The following is a 21499-nucleotide window of genomic DNA, read 5'->3' as shown; positions in this document are numbered from 1 at the left end:
CTATGTGCTAAATTAGTCTCACGTTTCCTCTTAGCCTAGGGTTGTATAGCTTGATTCCTGGGTCTGTGCTCTAGCTCCTAATTATTGTTATGTGTGTATAGAAAAATTGATGTAATGTGTGGTTACACTCACACTCAATGCATGTGAGGGCTCTCATGGACTAAGGGACACATTGTCCCCATGTATCCCAGTGTTCCTTACTACACCATTTATTATTTGACAGAGGACTCTAAATACTTAGTAGTTGCAGTTCACGCTTAATGACATCCAAGGTGTGGCACTGAGCTTCTACATCCTTGAGTGGCATAGGTATGGTGCTACACCAGAAGGAGTTTAGCCATTAGCATATGGATATTGTGAGTGCATTAATTATGATAGTACTTATTTTTAATGTAAGCATTGAGGCTGACATATGTGCATGAAGACATTGTCGTGATAACTGAGCTAGATATCTGTGTATGTGTGAAAATGTGTTAGTGGCTCACATGCCTCACAGGACACAATTTGTGCAGGTATGCAATTGTATGATTAGTTGGCCTTTTTCACTGTGTGCCACTACTGATGTTTATTATCACACCATGACATTCAATAGTTCATTGAGACTTTCCACATAATGCCTTGGCAGTGGAGGTACATGATGCTTTGCCGTGTCCAACCAGAGCATTTGATAGTGACTGTAGTGCAATTACCTTGAGATGCTAAGAAGTGTCTTTTGTATATACGCATCCACCATGGTCTAGTTAGTGCTAACTGCTACAGACATACAACATGCTGTTTCACAGTAGTGCATTTATTTACAGATGTGTAAATAGGCAATTTCTAAGTAGCATTTCTTGGGACAACAACCCCATCATTGTTCGAGTCCAAAGGATATCCAGACAGAGTCCATAGGGGATACATGTCATATGACATGTCGAAGTGAGGAGTATTCCAGTGAGGAGGAGGTCCAAATTGCCATTAGGGAAGATAGGCCTCAATAACAGTCCACACATGGATCAGATTAACAGGTGGGTATACTAAAAGGGGACAGTACCAGGTGAAAAGGGCGGTGGATTGATTATAAACACAGGCTCAATGAGAGACTGTCAAAGAGGCACAGACAAATGTTACTGGTCACTTTTCCACCAAAAAGTTGTGAATTCTACATCGTCCTCCTCTGAAGTGTGTTGTACCTCCTCTGTGGATGGTGGTGTTTGTGTGGGAGGCATCTGAGGCACACACACATCAGGGGCAGAAGATGTAGCTCTCCTGTCCTCACCAGCATTTGTCTGTGCCAGCAAGGAAGGCAAGATGGCCTGATAACTTCTCAACAAGGCAACAAAGTCGCTGTGGAAGGCACCCATTGTTGCAATATAAGAGTCCTGCTTGCGCTCATCAAATCGGAGGATGGCTTGGAATTACCCCAGCTGGGTGGCTACCTCATTGGTGGCACATTGGCAGATCTGTTGTTGTTGCCCCTGCCTCATGACACCAGCAATGTCAGCCAGGGACTGTTCCATTCAATAGAGTGAAGGGTAGGTGCCTTTGATTGACTTGGAGATGTCCTCTTTGGGACAGAGTGACCTGCGGACTCCCTCTAGGGTGCCTGAAATGGTCTCCATCCCAGCTCACATTTCATCTACCAGCTGCTGCTGGCCGCCTGCCGCATGCTGTTGAAAGTCTACTTGGGGGTCCTCGGAGTCCAGATCTGGGCTTGGGCAGGCAGATGAGGCATGTCTTGTGGTAGGGGGTTCCTCTGGAGACCCAGCCATGCTGTCATCTCTTGTCGTGACAGTAGACGGTGTTCCAATGGGGTCCAGGAGTTACTACAAGGTGTCATCATCCATGGATGATGGATGACAGGATGCCATTGCCAACAGGTTAGGCATCCAGGAAAGGCTGGTGGTCAGGAAGTGTTGTTTCCTCCTCTGCAATGAAATTGTAATATGTTAATGGTGATCTATGCTAGATGTTAACATGAGTAATTTTGGCTGAAATGCAGACTTTATTAACATTCACTTTCTGATGTACATTGATATGTATGACATGTTACTTTAGGAATAGAGGGCAATTTGCACTGTAATAGCCTGTCAGATGGCAATATTTCTACATTGTTCACACAACCAATGTGTGACAAGTGTGAGTTTTTGTGTCATACCACACATTCAAAAACATTGCACAGTTTGCTGGCCTGCCTTGCCAGTAAGGATACGTTGAGGTAAGGTCCACATCTGCCTTGGTGATTGGCTTTCTTTTCCATGATGGCTATACTGAATGGAGTTTCACTTATTGATACCTGTACTGTGCGGGAAACGTCCTTTTCAACAAAGGCTTAAGAACGAGAAACCTTAACAACGAAGCCTAAATCCTGAGTGAGGCTTTACAACCCTGGTTTATAACCACGAATGGCATTACAACAATAGTCTTTACAATGAAAACAAAATACAGTGTAGAAATTGTCGCGAAGACAGGCAGAGGTGCCAAAAGCATTTCAATTCTCTCTCACAAGGGGAAACGCTAGCACAGTCCTTAAAACTTTCCACATGTGACAAAATGCTGTTCTCCTTGCAATAAACTTTCCTTTACTCAGGCGAAAACTGAACAGCGCAATAAGGATTCCCTCAGTAGGAATGGAAATGAAACAGGGAGAGCATAACAGAGAGCACGTCACAGCAAGAGCAGCGCTAATAAATATTTTCTTCAGTGTGTACACAGTGACAATTAAAATGCGCTTACTTCTCCTTGGAACCATGTACAATGTTCCACAGCAGAAATATGGCAAATCCGTACAGCGGTAATAGAACAAAGAGCGGTCTTGCAGTGACACTTTATACCACCTTCTCAAGGGGTTTATCTATACAGAAGGATCGGAATCAGAAATTCGCTTAATGTTCCTAGTTGTTTACGTGCAGCGATGCTGTCAGTTGCTGACAGAGAGACGCAGGTGGGAAGCGCATGCAGTAACACTTTTGGTAACACATACATTTTGCCTGAAATTAAATAGTTAACAAAAAGGTAGGACTACAGCAGTAACAGGATGCTTCCGTACGCGTTTACAAAAACATAGGCTTTATTATTTTATGCCACTTGGCGTTTAACGGTAAGCGCAGCAAAAGTATGGGTGATATTGTCATTCGTGGTAACGGCAGATTGATACCCATGTGGTGCCATGATACAGTAGTTCGTTGTAAAAAATGACGTTGTTAGGGCATAGCCGTTGCTCCGCTGGTGTTGTAAAAGCCTTTGTTGTAAAGGCTTTCGTCATTCCGTCGTATATTCATACTGTGCACTTTGCACCGTGACCAGGTTGCCTGCATTCCCTCTGGCCGCTATTCAGCCCACAGCTCCAGGGAAAGTGATGTGGGTTTGGTCATGTATTTGAATTTATCCTGCATTCTGCCTTTCACACAGTCCACCCTGCCAGTCTGTGCTGTTGAGGTGTATTGCATGCAAATTGTGCTATCATTTGCCCAAGGGCTCATATTTCACATACATCCACACAACTCTATAAAGCTAGCAACCAACCTTGCTACCCCACAGTAATGTGTAAGGGCATGTACTTACCATGGTTTTCCTATTTGTGTATAATCATGGGATAGCATTTCACACACAGTTGTTTCCATAGTTCACTTGAGTAGGCACTGTATATCAACTCTGAGGGGATAGACCCAGTCAAACCTTTAAGATTGTTACCACTGACACTCACCCACTTTCCTCATTGCCAGAGTTGGTCATCTGCAGAGTACCACACATCACCCAACTCAGCCCCACTCACTTGTCCCTGTACATGATCCTCTGGCAATCCTCATTTTGTCCCAGGAATTCAACTTACTGTCACACTGATGGCACACAGATAATACAATGACTCTCATGTGACAAATCACCTTATACAATTGACCAACATGGCTGCTTGTATTTGAGGGCTAATGCTCAAGGTGTGGCCCACATGCTAGTAGTTATGATATTACATGAAATTTCCCTACCCAGGTTGCCCAAACAACTAGGCCCATAGACCTTACCCTCCAGCCATCTCTAAAACCTGCCCATCGTTGTGAAACCCTATCTCATCCTATCAGTACACTAATCACTGTTTGACATGTTCCTGCTTTGACATATGTGTAATTGAGAGGTATTCGTTTTTAAGACTCCCGTCGTCACACCAACTCCATGTTCACCCTGGTCCACATTATATGTTGAATGTAATACACCAATGCCCTCTTTTACAGAATCCCCTCGCAGCTACAAGATATGTATAACACTATCAGACACTGAAGTGCATGATTAACACTCTGGCTACCTTGCAGTACAGATCTCACAACTCACCTTCTTGTTCTGCAATATCTCCCCATACAGACACATTGCCAGTTCAATGTGCTCAGTCACACCTACATAGCACTGCACTACCAGGGGCCCACCAGGCACACACCATCTATTTGGCCAACTAACAATCATGGTCCACTGCTGTGCTTCCTTTGCATTCACACCCACCTCCTGTATACATTTCTACATGTCAGTAGGTGGGATGGTGTCTGCCGTGGCACCACACACCTGTGTGCTATCACCACACACATCAGGACAGCTATGTGCAAAGTAGTTTCATACTAGTGACTATACACATGGCTATTTGCAAGATCCTATTTGGAGATGCTTCACATACTGCAAACCTGAATCCCCCCCTCTCAGATGAGGAGTTGATCTTCTGGCAACACCATTCCATTCCATTGTTTTACAGTTCAGATTTATCTGCATGGGTCCAAGTTGTACACACTAGCTTCATGGTGAAAGGGGGCTTGCATTGTCACTTACAGGTTGGTCAGGGTTCAAATATCCATGCATGATGTGCTGCGCCAATCCAGGATTTTTACTTTGTATTGTGGGACTTGCAGTCCTGATCACTCAGGGGCATATTTATGAGAGCCTTGTGTAGGGTTTGCACCATGTAAAGTAGTACTTGCGTGATGCAAGGCTGTGAATTAGATTTATGAAGGCACGCAAAACCACCTTGAGTGGCTTTAAGTGGCCTCATAAATCTTGAGTAAGGCAGCGCATCACACATAACTGTGTCGCGTACTAATTCCATGGGAATTGCGCTGGGTGTTCCCATCCAACTTCCATGTTTTTTTTACATAATCCCAGATTTGCAAGGACTTGTGAAACTGGAAATGTGTCCAAATCTTATGGTTACCAACGGGAGCCTTAACGAGAAGAAAATTCTCTATTTCTCATAATTCTTTCCTCTTTGTAGGTAGAAGAGGACCACGCCTCTCAGCATTCTTTTTTTGCTGGAAGGTGCTTCTTCCTGCACAAACACTATCTTGCCAACAATACAGTGCATTGTACAAGGCAGCCAAAAGGGTGCCACCGCAGGGGGAAAGGACAGGAATGCATCCTATTGTATAAATACAGTGCATTCATTCCCTTTCACTTTGGCATAGGGCCTAACATCAAGGTGACTAGCTGCGCTGGGTTAACTGACAAAATATCTCCCCTCAAAATAGTCCCTTACCAAAATATGATGACCAAAATATCGATGTCAAAAATATCGTCATCCTACACTTATAATGGTAAGTACAAAAATATTGAGAAAAAATATCCTTGTAATAAATACAGTTGTTTACATATATATATATATTCCCTTAAAAAACCATAGGTTTCACACATGTTATAGTTAGGTGGATATTTCACTCGTAAAAAACCAATGAAATTTCCCCGTTATAGTTAGTTCAGATAAATATAAATTCGCGCGCCCGCAATCCACTGCTCATGATGTCACATATTACATCACTCATGACATGGTCAGTGGCATCACTCAAGACATCACTGATGACATCATCCTTGTGATAGAGTGGCGGTCGCGCGAGTTATAGTTATCTGAAATAACTATAACGGGGGAATTTCATTTTTTACGAGTGAAATATCCACCTAACTATAACATGTGGGAAACCTATGGTTTTTTAAGTGAATTTGCAAGGTTTTTTAAATGCTAATTCCTAACTATAACGTGTGTGAAACCTATGGTTTTTTCAGTGAATTTGTACGTTTTTTTAAATGCTAATTTATTTATGTATTATTATTTTTTTTATATATTTATTTTAGAATAAACTACGTATTAAATTTTTTTTTTTTCTCACCATGCGCGCATGGTGCGCACACCCCCGCGATTTAAAAACATTTTTTTTAAAAAAAAGGCTAGGGGGTCAGGAACTCTCTACCCTGCCCCCTTTTCACGTTCGCCACCTTCCTTTTTCACTCTCGCACTGAAAACAAACAAAATGGTGGCCGACACTTCCTGATTTCGACCGATTCGAACGTTGACTAACATGTAACCACCAATCAGAATTACGCTCGCGCACATTAGGGTGCTCGCACGGTGCGCGCACGGTGCGCGCTTATAGATATTTATATGCTTTTAAATGCTATTTTCTCAGGAACTACTGAACAGATTGACACCAGACCTGCAAAAGGCACTTCCCTGACCTGAGGACTACCTCTCTGCCAAATTTCAAGTAATTCTGTTGAGCCGTTCGGGCTGTACCTTCGACTAAAGGTCCAATTTTACCTGCGCTTTCTGGTGCTTTAGGGCTGGTGTCGTTTCCCCAGTCGCAGAGCCAGTGCTGGACGAGTAGGGCGAGTCCTTTGGCCGCCATTGCCTCCCACGAGTCACCTGGCCACGCCCCTCTCTGTTAGCCACGCCCCCTTCCCGACGCATTTAACGCCGTTGCTTGCTACGGCCCGGCGTTGTTACAGCTACCCTTGAGGCGGAAGCCGGGGGTGTTGCATTTTAAACTTTTTAACTTGCTTCTCACGCTATCTTGCACATTGCTTTTGTTTAGAAACTGTACTTTAATTTTACCTGCGCTTTCTGGTGCTTTAGGGCTGGTGTCGTTTCCCCAGTCGCAGAGCCAGTGCTGGACGAGTAGGCCGAGTCCTTTGGCCGCCATTGCCTCCCACGAGTCGCCTGGCCACGCCCCTCTCTGTTAGCCACGCCCCCTTCCCGACGCATTTAACGCCGTTGCTTGCTACGGCCCGGCGTTGTTACAGCTACCCTTGAGGCGGAAGCCGGGGGTGTTGCATTTTAAACTTTTTAACTTGCTTCTCACGCTATCTTGCACATTGCTTTTGTTTAGAAACTGTACTTTAATTTTACCTGCGCTTTCTGGTGCTTTAGGGCTGGTGTCGTTTCCCCAGTCGCAGAGCCAGTGCTGGACGAGTAGGGCGAGTCCTTTGGCCGCCATTGCCTCCCACGAGTCGCCTGGCCACGCCCCTCTCTGTTAGCCACGCCCCCTTCCCGACGCATTTAACGCCGTTGCTTGCTACGGCCCGGCGTTGTTACAGCTACCCTTGAGGCGGAAGCCGGGGGTGTTGCATTTTAAACTTTTTAACTTGCTTCTCACGCTATCTTGCACATTGCTTTTGTTTAGAAACTGTACTTTAATTTTACCTGCGCTTTCTGGTGCTTTAGGGCTGGTGTCGTTTCCCCAGTCGCAGAGCCAGTGCTGGACGAGTAGGGCGAGTCCTTTGGCCGCCATTGCCTCCCACGAGTCGCCTGGCCACGCCCCTCTCTGTTAGCCACGCCCCCTTCCCTCCTTATAAATATGCACTTGCCTTGGCAGCGCAGCGGACAAGCGCAGCGGGCTCGCACTCAGCACGCCGAAGACACGCCAAAGACTAGCCCATCTGTGCCCGTCCGGGCCCAGACGGGCTTAGGGCATACCACTCTGCTTAACTCCTCTAGCCCTCGGACCCCCTCTCACAGGTATTCGCGGGACACACTGCTTGCTCTACGCACGGCCAGACACCCCAGCTGTTGCTATTATTGGATTGAGGGTTCCGCATTTAAACATTGTCGTGCCTGTCGCCCGCATAACACTTGCAAGGACCCTGACTCACTGACTATGGCTCTGCTTAATTGCAGATCACTGCCTTGTCATGCCACGGAGGTTCACTCCATCCTTTTGGACCATAGTCTGGACGTCTTATTCCTGACGGAAACGTGGCTGACTACAGGTTCCGACCCCGACATTGTCAACGCTCTCCCCCCGGGATACCTCATGTTCCATCTTGATAGGCCGGATGGGAGAGGGGGTGGAGTGGCCATTGTCTAGAGAGACACATTCTTATGCAAAGCAGTAGACTGCGGCATCAACAACGCCGAAAGTTGTCAGTTTACCCTTCGCGTCTCCTCTACTGTCTCTATTGCTGGCCTCCTTGTGTATCGGCCTCCCGCTACGCTAGGGAACTTTGTGGATTCTTTCATGGAGGCTGTTATCCCACTGGCTGCTGCCTCGTCCAACTTTGTCATTCTTTGGGGACTTCAACTTTCATTTTGACGACCCCAATGACGTAGTAGCAAGGGAGTTTCTAAGTTCGCTCGGGGCACTGGACCTACATCTCGTTAATATGGGAGCTACTCATATTAGAGGTCATCAGCTTGATGCGGTTTTTGCTAATTCTGCGAACCTACAGGCTCTCCAGATGTTAGCTCTCCCCTGGACCGATCACCATCTCATTCCGTTTAGCTGGTTGCTGGGGAACCGGAGAGACCCCGCACCAAGACAACATATTGTGGAACGACTCTGGTCGAAGCTCCCAGTGGACAGTTGGGCGGAAGAACTAGCTAGAACCTGTCCTCACCCCGTAGATGACCCCAACACCGCTGATCAGCTCTTGGGTGAATGGCTGACTAACTCTCTGGACTTACTGATCCCGAATAAAAGGAGGCTTGTCAGGGAGAGAAGAATTGGCTCTGCCCCCTGGTATACCCCCGAACTTAGGTGTATCAGAACCTCTTGTAAAAGGCTTGAACGTGCTTGGAGGAGAGAGCAGACGGAAGAAAGCCGGGCCAATTACAAAAGGGAGCTGAGGAAATATAAAAGCGCACTGAAGGACGCTAAAAAGATTTTTTTTAGCGACAGGATTGAGAGAGCAAGCAATTCTTCTGGAGAATCGTTTAAAATCTTCAAGGAACCTCTGAAAGCCCCGGTCCCTCCAGTGTTGCATGATAATCCCAAAGAAAAATGTGAGGAACTGGCCAGCTTCTTCCATTCAAAAATAGAGAAAATCCTATCCTCCTTACCCACTATTCCTCCAAGCCATGAACCGGTTACTAGCCTCACAAGTCGCTCGATTGAGCTAGCATCTTTAGGCCCCTTCTCGGTAGAGGAGGTGATAAAAGTCCTGTTGGAGATGAAGAGTGGCTCCCCGAGTGACCCAGTTCCCATAAAACATCTTAAGCTTGTGGCTAACACCTTGTCAACTCCTCTGACTGATCTCTTGAACCTTTCACTCGCTCAGGGCATAGTGCCCCAGAGATGGAAAAAGGCTGTGGTGAAAGTCCTATTGAAAAAACCAGGACTGGATTCATCCAATTTGACCAACTTCAGGCCTATTTCACTTCTGCCTGGATTTTCTAAAATTGCAGAGAAGTTGGTCAACCGTCAGCTCTCTCACCATCTTGAGTCTAACCACCTGCTAGGAGATTCCCAGACTGGTTTCCGCCCCGGCCATGGAACAGACACTGCCTTGCTGGCAGTAGTGGAGGAGGCAAGGAGCACTCTAGATACAGGAGGGTCAGTGGCAGTGATCCTCCTGGACTTGAGTGCTGCCTTTGACACCGTGAGTCATCAGGTGCTCCTCCAACGTCTGTCAGAGGTAGGTGTCTCAGGGACGGCCCTGAAATGGTTGGGATCTTTTCTTTCTGACCGTTTCTACCAAGTCTGGGAAGGGTCAGAGCAATCTGCCCTAATCCCTCTTCAATGTGGAGTCCCGCAGGGCTCTTCGCTGAGCCCTACCCTATTTAATATATATATGACTCCACTTGAAAGAGTGGTCGCCCCTTCAGGGGTGAAGATCGTCAGTTACGCTGATGATACTCAGCTGGTGGTGGGCCTCACTCAGCTGGCGGAACAACCTGAGGTGTTACACGACTGCCTTGCCAATGTTTATCGCTGGATGTCTATCTCCGCCCTAAAGCTTAATGGAGGTAAAACCGAGCTGATGCTCCTGGGCAATTCCAGCCCCTCCATTATTGCGAGCTGCTGGCCCCGGTCTCTTGGTGACCCACCATCCCCCAAGAAGGAGATCAAGTCCTTGGGAGTATGGTTGGAAGAAGACCTGTCCTTCAGGACTCATGCCAGGAAGACCGCAGGGGTTTGCTTTGGTTTACTGAGATCAGCCCGAAAGGTGCTACCTCTGCTTCCTGATCCAGCAAGGAAGCTGTTGATACGTGGCCTGATTCTATCGAGGCACGATTATGGGAATGCGCTGTTTCTCGGTGCTCCTGAAGCGACCTTCAAATCTCTCCAACAGGTGCAAAACGCAGCTGCGAGAGTCCTTATGGATGTTCCCAGAAGGCAGTCTGCTGCTCCGGCCCTCAAAGCGCTTCACTGGCTCCCCGTGAAGGAGCGGGTGAAATTTAAAGCGCTATGTACAGCCCACAAAATTTTACATGGCAAAGGCCCCCCCATCCTTGCTAACATGGCCCGTCCTTACAAACCCCCTCGTCTGCTGCGCTCGGACCAAAAACACCTTTTGCAGTTAGCGAGAGTAAGAAGAGCTCGTTCTGGGGGCAGGCGTTTCTCTGTGCAAGTGGCCTCTCTTTGGAACTCTCTGCCCCTCAAGATTCGCTCAGAGCCCAAGATCCTACCATTCAGGAAACTTCTTAAGACCCACTTGTTTCCATAGTAGTGATTAGCTGATTCTCTCCTTCTGGTCTGTTGCGCCGGGATGTCCTCGGGTAAGCTGAGCGCATTATAAATTTCATATTATTATTATTATTATTACTATGGAAAAATGCATGGGGCAAACGCGTTTTGTGACCCCCCTTTTTTCTCGGCCCCCGCTTGACGAATCACCCCGAGACTTTCAGGGTAGGAGCTGAACGGAGCGCCCCATTAGTTTTGAAAATTTCGCGAGGATTCGTCAACCGGCGCCAAAGTTATTCAAAATAGAATTTTCTGATTTCCTAGGGAAACACGGTCCTAACTATAAATATATATATTAAAATAATACATATTAAAAATATTAAATAGTAATATTAATAAAAAATTTAAATTGATTTAGTATATAGTTTAACAAATATAACAAATAAGCTTAATTAAAAAAGTTAAACACACATATATATCAATTAATATATATATAGTTACACATATCTACTTAAAAAACAACTATTGTACTAAAATGTTTAATATATTTTTTTTCAAAAGACCAAGTATATATATATATCTATAATTATATATATATATATGTCCCAAAATCCAAGTAGTACAGTATGCTCTCAGTAATAAAGGCACGGCAACTCCGTAGTGCAGGTCCAAATATTTATTACACAACGTGTTTCGGCAAAAGCCTTGATCACGTGATCAAGGCTTTTGCCGAAACGCGTTGTGTAATAAATATTTGGACCTGCACGACGGAGTTGCCGTGCCTTTATTACTGAGAGCATACTGTACTACTTGGATTTTGGGACATTGAATTTGCCGGTGAGCTTCGCCGGCGTGTATGCCACCCTTCATGGGTCCCAGCACCCCAGAAGAAGCGACGTTGATTTTTGGAATATATATATATATATATATATATGAAACAACCAACACATAAAACGTGTAAAGCGGAGAGCACTCCAAGCAAAATCCAGGAACGATGTTTCTTAAAGCATGGATGCTTTATTTAGCAAGTTCCCCCCCCTGTTCCCCGAAACGCTGACAGACGCGTTTCGCTGACTGGCTTTTTCAATGTCAGTTTCCTTTACATTTCGCGGGCACATTTAAACTTTGGTCACATGTCACATGGTGAAAAATTGACATAGAAGATGGACTTTCAGCAACATTGTTCGTAAATCCATGGCGGCCGTCTTATAGTGTCAAATATTACAAAGTAATGTGCCATACAATAGTGCAGACAATATGTTTAAAAGTTAAAAGTTGGACAACAATGCAATATAGCAAATGTCTTTCTTGTCAAGGAGATTTTGGAGAGAAAAGCAGACGGTGAATGATAATATTCAAAACTAATACACATTTCCCATGTATACAAATGTATATGTCCTAAATTAACAGGAACATCTTACACTTTTCTCCAGATTAGTGCCGTATGGGGAAAAAAACAACGATTTATGTCAAAGAAAAAGAAAAATATATATTTATCTTAGTCTTATGGTACGGATGAATACCCCAATAACATCTCACCCATGTTGCCTAATCTGTCATCTCCTTGTATACGACAATAAAGCCCTGAATGGGCATAAAGCCAACTGCTGAGAGAGAGTGCGCTTGGCTATTCAGGCGTGAAACAGAATATAAATTAAAATTTTTAAATTTAAATTAAGAAGGCAGACCAAAGAAAGGCACCGAAGGGTATCTAGAGTGTATATTTAGAAATACCCTTTCGCATCGGAGTGTATTCTAATCCTCATAAATTGACCCATAGTTCCTCTTCATTGTTAAGCCCTATTGGGGTCTTGGTCTGGAGATCGATTACGTAAGTCGATTCCAGGATGCGGAGTTTCCGTACCCTGTCACCTCCTCTTTCCGACTTACTGACTTGATCAAGACAATGAAATTTTAATAAGTCACGGTTGCTTTGGTGGTACTGTTCGAAATGTCGGGGATCCTTGTTAGTAATTGCCCGCATATGTTCCAAAATACGTTTTTTTGTGGGATGTATGGTACTCCCTATTTATCTTTTGGCACATGGACAGATAAGGCAATATACAGTGAAGTCTGAGTTACAGTTGAGGAAAAGTTTTATCTTGCGTACTGGTCTTGGATCATTGGGTCTGCCTAAGTACGTGGTGGTTTTTTCACTAAATTTACAAGCTTTGCAGTGATTGCAGGGATAAAAACCTGCTAAGCCTATCCTATTTCTGACTCTGGGGACTGGGTCAAAGTGACTGTGGACAAGGTAGTCACCTATTGATAGGCTACGTTTTTAAGTTATTACTGGGCGTGCTGGTAACTTTTTTTTAAGGATGTTGTCCGTTTGTAGAATGTGCCAGTTTTTCTTGAAGAACTGCATTACTTGACTGGACTTCTCATTGAAGTTGGTTATCATCCTAACTTGGCCTTCATCTGATTCAGTGGCTTTCTTAGTAATTAATAGATCTTTTCTATTAATATTTTTGATTTTAGTTTCAGCTGTGGAGAGGTCAGAGTTCTTATATCCCCTTTCCCTGAATCTTTTGGTGGCTTCTGTTTTGACCTGTTCATAATCGTGATCTTTTGAACAATTTCTTTTAAGGCGTAGGAATTCCCCAAATGGTATGGTTTTGATGGTGCTGCGTGGGTGGTGGCTATCAGCATGTAGCACAGTGTTCCCTGCTGTTGGCTTCCTAAAGAGTTTTGTAGAAAGTATGCCATTTTCTACATATACCTCAAGATCCAGATATGTAACTGACATGTTACTAATTTCCCCTGTAAACCTTAAGTTAAGTTCATTCATATTCAGGGAGGCCACAAATTCCTCAGCCGAGGCGCGGCTACCACGCCAAATTATAAAAAGGTTGTCTATATATCTGGCCCAGAGGGCGGTTTGTTCCACACAACACTCATTAGCCTCACCCCAGGCAACGTGCTTCTCCCACCAGCCCACAAAAAGATTCTCGTAGCTGGGGGTGAAGCACGTTCCCATCGCGGTCCCCCGCAATTGTCGGTACAGTTGTCCTGCAAAGGTAAATATGTTATTCGTGAGACAGAAAGTAATCATTTGTAACAGCATCTTGTTATGTTGGTAATACTTGATAGGTCTTTTGTTAAGAAACCAATCGATGGCAGTGATGCCATTTTTGTGGTCTATACAAGTATATAAGCTTGTGATTTCCAAGGTTATGAGTAGCATGTCTGTTTCCCAGGCAGTTCCTTCAATGAGTCTTAAAAAGTCTTGTGTGTCCTTGATATAGGAGGCCAAGTCTTTAACTAGTGGAGCCAGAAATAAGTCTATGTAGATAGATGTATTTTCTAAAAGACTATTAATGGACGCCACTATGGGTCTGCCTGGGGGATTGGTTACACTTTTGTGCACCTTTGGAAGATGGTAGAAAGTCGGAATCGTTGGTGTTTCACATTTCAAAAATAGAAATTCATCTTGGTTCAACAGGCCGTCGTTTTTCCAGAGTTGCAAAAGATTGTGGTATGCATCAATGCTTTCAAAGTAGACTGTTCTTGATATTGGCGTATAACAGTCCTTGTCGTTAAGTTGTCGCATCGCTTCTTTCTGGTACTGATCTTTATTAAAAAGCACCATGTTTCCCCCTTTGTCTGTTGGTTTAATTTAGATGGTTTGATCTTTCTCTAAAGATTTCAGGGCCTCCCAATGTTTCCTTGGGATGTTGTACCGACGTTCATTGAAATCCTTACGGTTGGCCAAGGTTTTCAAATCCAAGATTACTGCCTCACTGAAGACGTCAATGGCGTCAAATGGTGTCTTGGGGACTGCTCGAGATTTCATTTTGAGGTTGCTATGTCCCCCTACTTGGTTGATTCCAGCTTCCGCTAAACATTCATCTGTATGATGTTCCCCAGAGTGTATGTCTGGCGGTGAGGAACCCAGTTGTTTCATCGTCAGGAGAGTTTCTAAATCGTGACCTGTCAAAGCATCTGACTCGCTGATCACAATATCATCTGTTGTTGTAGAGCCTCCAATTCTTGGATGCAACAGGTATATTTTCTGGAATTTCAACTTTCTGATATATCGGAAAAGATCAATTCTAGTACGTGCGTAGTAAAAAAAAAAAAAAAAAAAAAAAAAAAAAAATATATATATATATATATATATATATATATATATATATGTGAGAAAACCCTCTTGCTTCACAACAACAAGGTAAGTCACACTCAGGAATGCATGAAGAGAAAAATTTATTAACTGACGCGTTTCAACCTCACTGTCTTTGTCAAAGTCACTTCAAAGGCAAGAAGGGCTACTAATATATGCATTTACAACCAAGCATGACCATGCAGGTTTGAAAATAGACATAGAAAAAAGAGAGTCATCAGTATACATGAGAACAGACTCCATCCACATTAAAGCCAGCATTTGTTGAAAGTTATTTTCTTGTAAAAATAAATTTTCATGCCCTACTTATAATTGCTTAATGTGGAAAGTAAAATAAAATACAATAATATAAATTAAATATGAACCATAACAGAGAAAAGCACAGTCCATTATACTAGCACCATCTTAAACCGCAATGTGCAGAAGAATGTCCCCATCAAATGTGTACCAGGATAAAGAATGGTGCACATCCAGAGTTCGTGACACTGCCAAGTGGCATTGCAGAAGCAAACAAATTAGCGTTGGTAGAAAATAAACACCAAAACATCAACAATTGAAGTATTATAAATAGTACCTAACTAATGGTAGGTTCTATTAATATTAATGCTCTGCAAGAAACAACTACCCAGGGTGAACGCTAAATGGCTAGGCTGAGGGTTTAAAATAAAAACATGAATGGGAAAATTATAAAAATCACACAATCAGTGTGTCAAAGGAAAAAAAATCTAAGAAAAAGCTTGGATCATGCTGGGAAAAACCTACCCCAGTGTATTAAAAATCAGTACGTGGTGGCTATGCATACTATTCAAAAAAGCAGCTGCTTGGAAGAAGTTGCGGCCAAAGGAGTATTAGAAAGAGAAAGAGGACTTGGACTATTCTGAGTGGGATCTCTGTCGCGATGGAGTGACAGGAAAAGGGAGAGGGGAGGAGGGGAAGCTACAGGTGGGCCAAGGGGGACCAGAGTATATATATACAGTGTCCAAGATGTTGGGGCACCACAGGTATATGATAACTCCTCATCCTAGATGAACATGAAGGTCTTCCTCTCGATTGAGGCCTCCAGGAGCCTTACTCTGTAGGCGAATGATGTATTCAGATTTCAAACTTCGAAGGCGGTGTTCTCGTTCACCTCCACGTGGATGCACTGACACCCTGTCAATTCCAAAAAATGAGATCTTAGAGCTTACATCAGTTATCTCTCCATGCTCTAACGCGCATTGCTTGGCAATAGTATAGGTTAGATCCCTATTTCTGATGGCACGGAAATGCTCAAGCATACACTTCTTAACAGGAAACACAGTGCTGCCAACATAGCGTAAACCACAAATGCAAGTCACAACATAAACAACATATTCAGTGTTACAATTGATAAAATAAAGCATTTTCTCATTCCTTCCAATTGGTAACAGGTAGCTTTTCACATTGTGGCTGCTGGCGCAAGGCTTGCACCGGCCGCATTTGTGAAAGCCAGGGAGTTCCTTCAGCCACGTGCCTGTTCCCTTGGCTTGTTGCGTGAGGTGACTATGTACTAGTGTGTCCTGTAAGGATTTGCACCTACGGTATGTGATGTGTGGTTTAGGGCTGACCAGCTTGCCTATGACTGAATCCTGCCTGACCAGGTACCAATGTTTACTTACAATTTTATGTAGTTCCTGGGATGCATTAGAGAAAGTAGTAATAAGCCTAACTTTCTGTTTGCCCTTACCTTGTGTTCTTGGAATAAGGAGACTGTCCCTGTCTCTGGTGGAGGATTTCTCAGTGGCTGCTCTAACAGTTTTTCCTAAGTAGCCCTGTGTCTTAAAGCGATTGACCATGTTAATTTGTTCTTTAGACAAAGCCTGTGGGGTACTGCAGTTACGTCTAGCTCTGAGGAGCTCTCCATAATGGTGCTCCTTTTAAGGCCTTCTGGGTGGTGACTCCGTGCATGTAGGATGCTGTTCCCGGCAGTAGCCTTTCTGAACAGGCTTGTATGTATAGTGTCATCAAGAACTTCCACTAGAACATCCAGGAATTCAATAGTGGTGCTATTAATCTTGCTGGTGAACCTGAGATTAAGGCTATTAATAGAAAGTCCAGCAGTAAAGTCCTGTAGTAAATCCTGTGGACCATGCCAAATCAGAAAAATATCGTCAATGTAGCGGGTCCACAGGATTACATTGTCTGAGTAGAACCCATTGCCCTGATGCCAGAGATGCTCCGCCTCCCACCATTCCATAAAAATACAGGCATAACTAGATGCGAAGCAACTCCCCATCGCAGTACCTGTGTACTGTTTGTACCATGTGTCCCCAAATAAAAAGCAGTTGTTATGCAGGCAAAAGTGTAACATGTCCAACAGTAGCACAGTGTGATCAAACATTGAGATGGGTCTATCACGCAGAAAATATTTACATGCTTCTAGACCTAGATCATGTTCAATACAGGTGTACAGTGACACCACATCAATGGTGGCAAGTAAATACCAGGCTTTCCATGGAATGCCTTGTATTTTGGAAAGGAAGTCCATTGAATCCCTACAATAAGATGGTAAATTAAAAACATAGTCACAGAGAAAAAAGTCAAGCTATATGGAAGAGTTTTCTAGTAAGCTTTGGTTGGCTGCAATGATGGGTCTCCCAGGTAGATTGACAAGGTTTTTGTGTACCTTAGCGAGCATATAAAATACTGGGACAGCTGGTTTCTTGGTCATCAGAAAGAGAAATTCATTACGTCTCAGGGTCCCTTGGCCAAGCCATGTCTCTAAAAGTTGGTGATATTGGACAATGGTATTCTTCTATTCAGCTTGGCTCGATCTTAAATAGCTACCTGAGAATTCCAGCTGCCGTATTGCTTCGGTCTTATCCTTGTTAATGTCCCACAATACAACGTTCCCCCTTCTTTATCAGAGGGCTTGATGATAAAGGAATTGGCATTCTGCAGGGATTGTAGGCCCACCTTCTGTTCAGGTGTGAGATTGTTGCCAAAAGAATTATTCTGTTTCTCCCAGAGCTGCATGAGCTCCAATAGAATCGTCTCATGATATGTATCGATTCCATCATGTAGGGTCACTGGGTTGAATCTGGATGCTTAAAATCATTCCTAGATTTGTGATCAATAGTGATACCCATACTGATCAAAAGATCCCGATCTGTGTCCCAGTCTTTGCTGCCCTGCTCAATTTCTCTTGCCGCTGCCAAAAGACCAATGTCACATATAGTCAAGGGGTCAACTGCAGGGCTCTGAGTGCTGGGAGAAGGTGTCAAGGCAGGGAGAGCCCCACCTTGTTTCAAAGTGTGGACTTTAAGCAGTTTTAATTTTCTTATAAACAGAAAAATGTCAATGCGTGCCCTTGGGAAATTAAAATTCGCAGTGGGGCAAAAGGATAAATCAAGATATAACTCTGCACGTTCCTCATCGGTAAGGTTGTGGGAGGAGATATTAATGATAGAAAGATTATTAGTATTAGATTCCTCACCCATTGTTGCGCTTGGAACGCCGTTGTCCTTTCCCATAGGGTGTCTCGTTGTCTTTGGCCTTCGCTTCCTCTCCTGGTTTGTCTTTTTCTTGAACGTTGTTTCCGCCTTTTCCTCTTCCTCTGGGTGGTTTCTTTCTTCCACCCAGGCTTTCCCGTTAAAAACGGTATTCAGTAAGTGAAGGAAAGGGGCCTCTTGCTTGTGCCAATGCGCCAGGTGTTTCATCCAGATCCGATGGAACATCCGAGCTGGATTCAGAAGTTCCAGGTTCCACAGTGCACGCCATCTCTGATTGCGCAAAATCTCTTCTTGCTGAATCATATTTGCGACCAAAGGTTAATATGCGACCTTGGGCATAATCATTGCAGTCCCTTATAAATTTCCAGCGCTTCTTGGATTTAATGCCCTCTTCATACTTAGGAAGCCTGGCGTCCATATCATTTAGGAAGGAAACGATCTCACTCTGAGATTCATGTTTGTCCAGCATTTCACGGAGTGTTTTGATTTCTGCCTCGACTTGTTCTAGCTCGAAGGCTGCATCTTTGGCTAGCATTTCCAGCATTTGCCTGCATGTGGAAGCCATAAGCGCAGACCATTCCTCCAGGAGTTTAGGGTTGGGATTCTGATAAGTAGGTGTGATCAGAATCCTGAGTCCACGTGGGACGCGCTCCACCTCGATATAGTTGTGGAGCGAAATAACCTCCCAACTTCTGTTGATCTCCTTCTTACATAATTTCTCTAGTCTATATAGTTCTTGTTTAAGTGTGGATGCGCTGCCGCCAGGTAAAGTCCCTCCTCCACCCTCATTTTGATTGATGTTGCTTTTGGTGAATGCGAATAATGATTTGGCAACGTCCATCCGTTTCCGCATTGCTTCCCTCATGATAAGGGGATTGTGACGGCAGATTGCTGCTAGCCGCTTGCGTTGATCTCCCCTGGCAAAACCCTTGAGAAGCCAAATAACAAGACAGTAATCTCCCTTTCTCCGGTCCCCCGGTCTCTGTACCTTTGCGGTTGACCCCGGTAGCCACTTCCGGGTTTTTCATGCAGTGGGGATAGTTGGAGAAAACAGCTGCCGCTGGTCGCGGGTATTCTCAATCAGACAGAAATACCCCCATAGCTGTGTTTAATACAATTGCACTGGTCCTTTGCAAAGTGCCGATGTGTGGCAGGGATCGTGTTGTGGAAAGGAGGTAGAAACCATAGAACATCAGTTGCTGCAGTGATTTCGGGCTCATAGAGTTGCAGCGTCAATCAGAGGCTACAATTACAACTATAACTTCTTCCCCATGCAAGCTGCAACCGGGGTCGGCAGAGTCCACTGTCCTCGGGTTCACTTGGTGGCTTGGAAATCCCGCCGTAGAAATGCCGAAAAAGAACTCTTGTCACAACACAGTTTTTTATCTTTACATGCCACTAATAAAGCAGCAAAGCCCTCCACATAAAGATTTCAAACAATAAACTCTTCCTGTTGCAATCCTCCTCCGTAGCCGCGTCCTTACCTAGTTGAACACAACCAGGTCAGGCAGCGATCGGAGCACCCCTGTCGCTTTCAACCATAGAGACGGGACATACCGGACGTGCTTCAGAGCCTCTGAGAGCGGAAGAAGCCAGCAGCCACTGAACTCAATTTTCCTTCGCTTCCGCGACCCACTCTCCTTGGAAGCTCCTCATGTTGCCAGGAAACCAGTCCCGATGCTTTTTAGGTTCATCACACACAGATCTCTTTGTAGCGGCGGCAGGAATTGGGAAAGTAAACATCAAACAAAGCACCAGCTTTTCATCCGACCACATCCACCAGCTGGGGTTGGTGCGAGCAGGTGGGTGCTGGACCCGCTATGAAATGTGAGAAAACCATCTTGCTTCACAACAACAAGGTAAGAGTCGCACTCAGGATTGCAGGAAGAGAAACATTTATTGACTGACGCGTTTCAACCTCACGGTCTTTGTCAAAGTCACTTCAAAGGCAGGAAGTGGCTACTAATATATGCATTTACAACCAAGCATGACCAAGCAGGTTTGAAAATAGACATAGAAAAAAGAGAGTCATCAGTATTCATGAGAACAGACTCCATCCACATTAAAGCCAGCATTTGTTGAAAGTTCTTTTCTTGTAAAAATACATTTTCATGCCCTACTTATAATTGCTTAATGTGGAAAGTAAAATAATATACAATAATATAAAATAAATATGAACCATAACAGAGAGAAGCACAGTCCATCATACTAGCGCCAGCTTATATATATATATATGATCAAGGCCGCTTGGACGGCCGAAACGCGTCCTGACACAGAGGAAATCAAAATAATAATGCTGCAAAAGTTGGTCTACGCTGGTGATTTCCGCGCGTAAGCGGGTGAATATCGCGAGTTGCTGTGATATATATATATGTGGAGTTATAGTTAGGACCTTGTTTATATTCAAAAAGAGTATTTTCTTTTGTCAATATCTTTGACGCCGTTGGACAAATCTTTGCGAAATTTTCAAAACTAATGGCCCGCTCAGGTCAGCTCCAGTCTTGAAACCTTTGGGGTGATTTATCAAGCGGGGCCAGGGACAAAAGGGGGATTCCAAAACATGTTTTCTCCATGTTAATTTCCATAGGAAAATTTACAGCCCAAACTGCTGAACGGAATGACACTAAATTTGGCAGAGATGTAGCTCTTGGTCCAGAGTGAACTCTTTGCTTTAAATGGTATAAATACGTTCAGCACTTCCTGAGAAATTCATACATAAGAATGAGTATCTGGTGACCGCTGTGAATCCGTGAACCCTCCCGATCCCGAGCTGACTTCTGATTGGCTGCCAACACTTCAAACTAGGAAATGTTGGCATCCATCTTGTGACTCGGTTGAACTGAGTCACTAGAAAAACAGTAAAAAAACAAGAAAAAGGGGCATGGTAGAAACACCCTGACCCCCTAGGCCTGCTCAGAGGGTGCCACAGGGACCCCGAGGGCCAAACAATGCATTTTAAAAAACAAATTCAGTTGGAGTCACGTAGGGTCTGAGAATCCTGGTGAGCCAGGTCCCGGGTGCAATCCTTGAATATGTTAATGATTTGCGAGGGGCCACTCAGGCCCCCCGCAGCCCAGGGACTGCCACCTCCCCTGGCTTTTTTGTAAAAATCAAATGTGTGGTGGGGCCACTCAGGCCCCCCCACAGTCCCGGGACCGCCACCTCCCCTGAGCTTTTTTCAATTAATAGTTAAGCTGCATCATAAAAGTGAGGTTTAAGACATGTTGGCAGATGGAATAGTGATTAGGCTACTTCATATGAATCTGAGAAAAGGTACACTTGAA

The sequence above is a fragment of the Triturus cristatus genome, chromosome 10 (genome assembly GCF_964204655.1).
Source record: "Triturus cristatus chromosome 10, aTriCri1.1, whole genome shotgun sequence".
In the NCBI taxonomy this organism is placed as follows: Eukaryota; Metazoa; Chordata; class Amphibia; order Caudata; family Salamandridae; genus Triturus; species Triturus cristatus.
The sequence above is the reverse complement of the archived record's forward strand: the minus strand, read 5'-3'. Positions refer to the sequence as shown.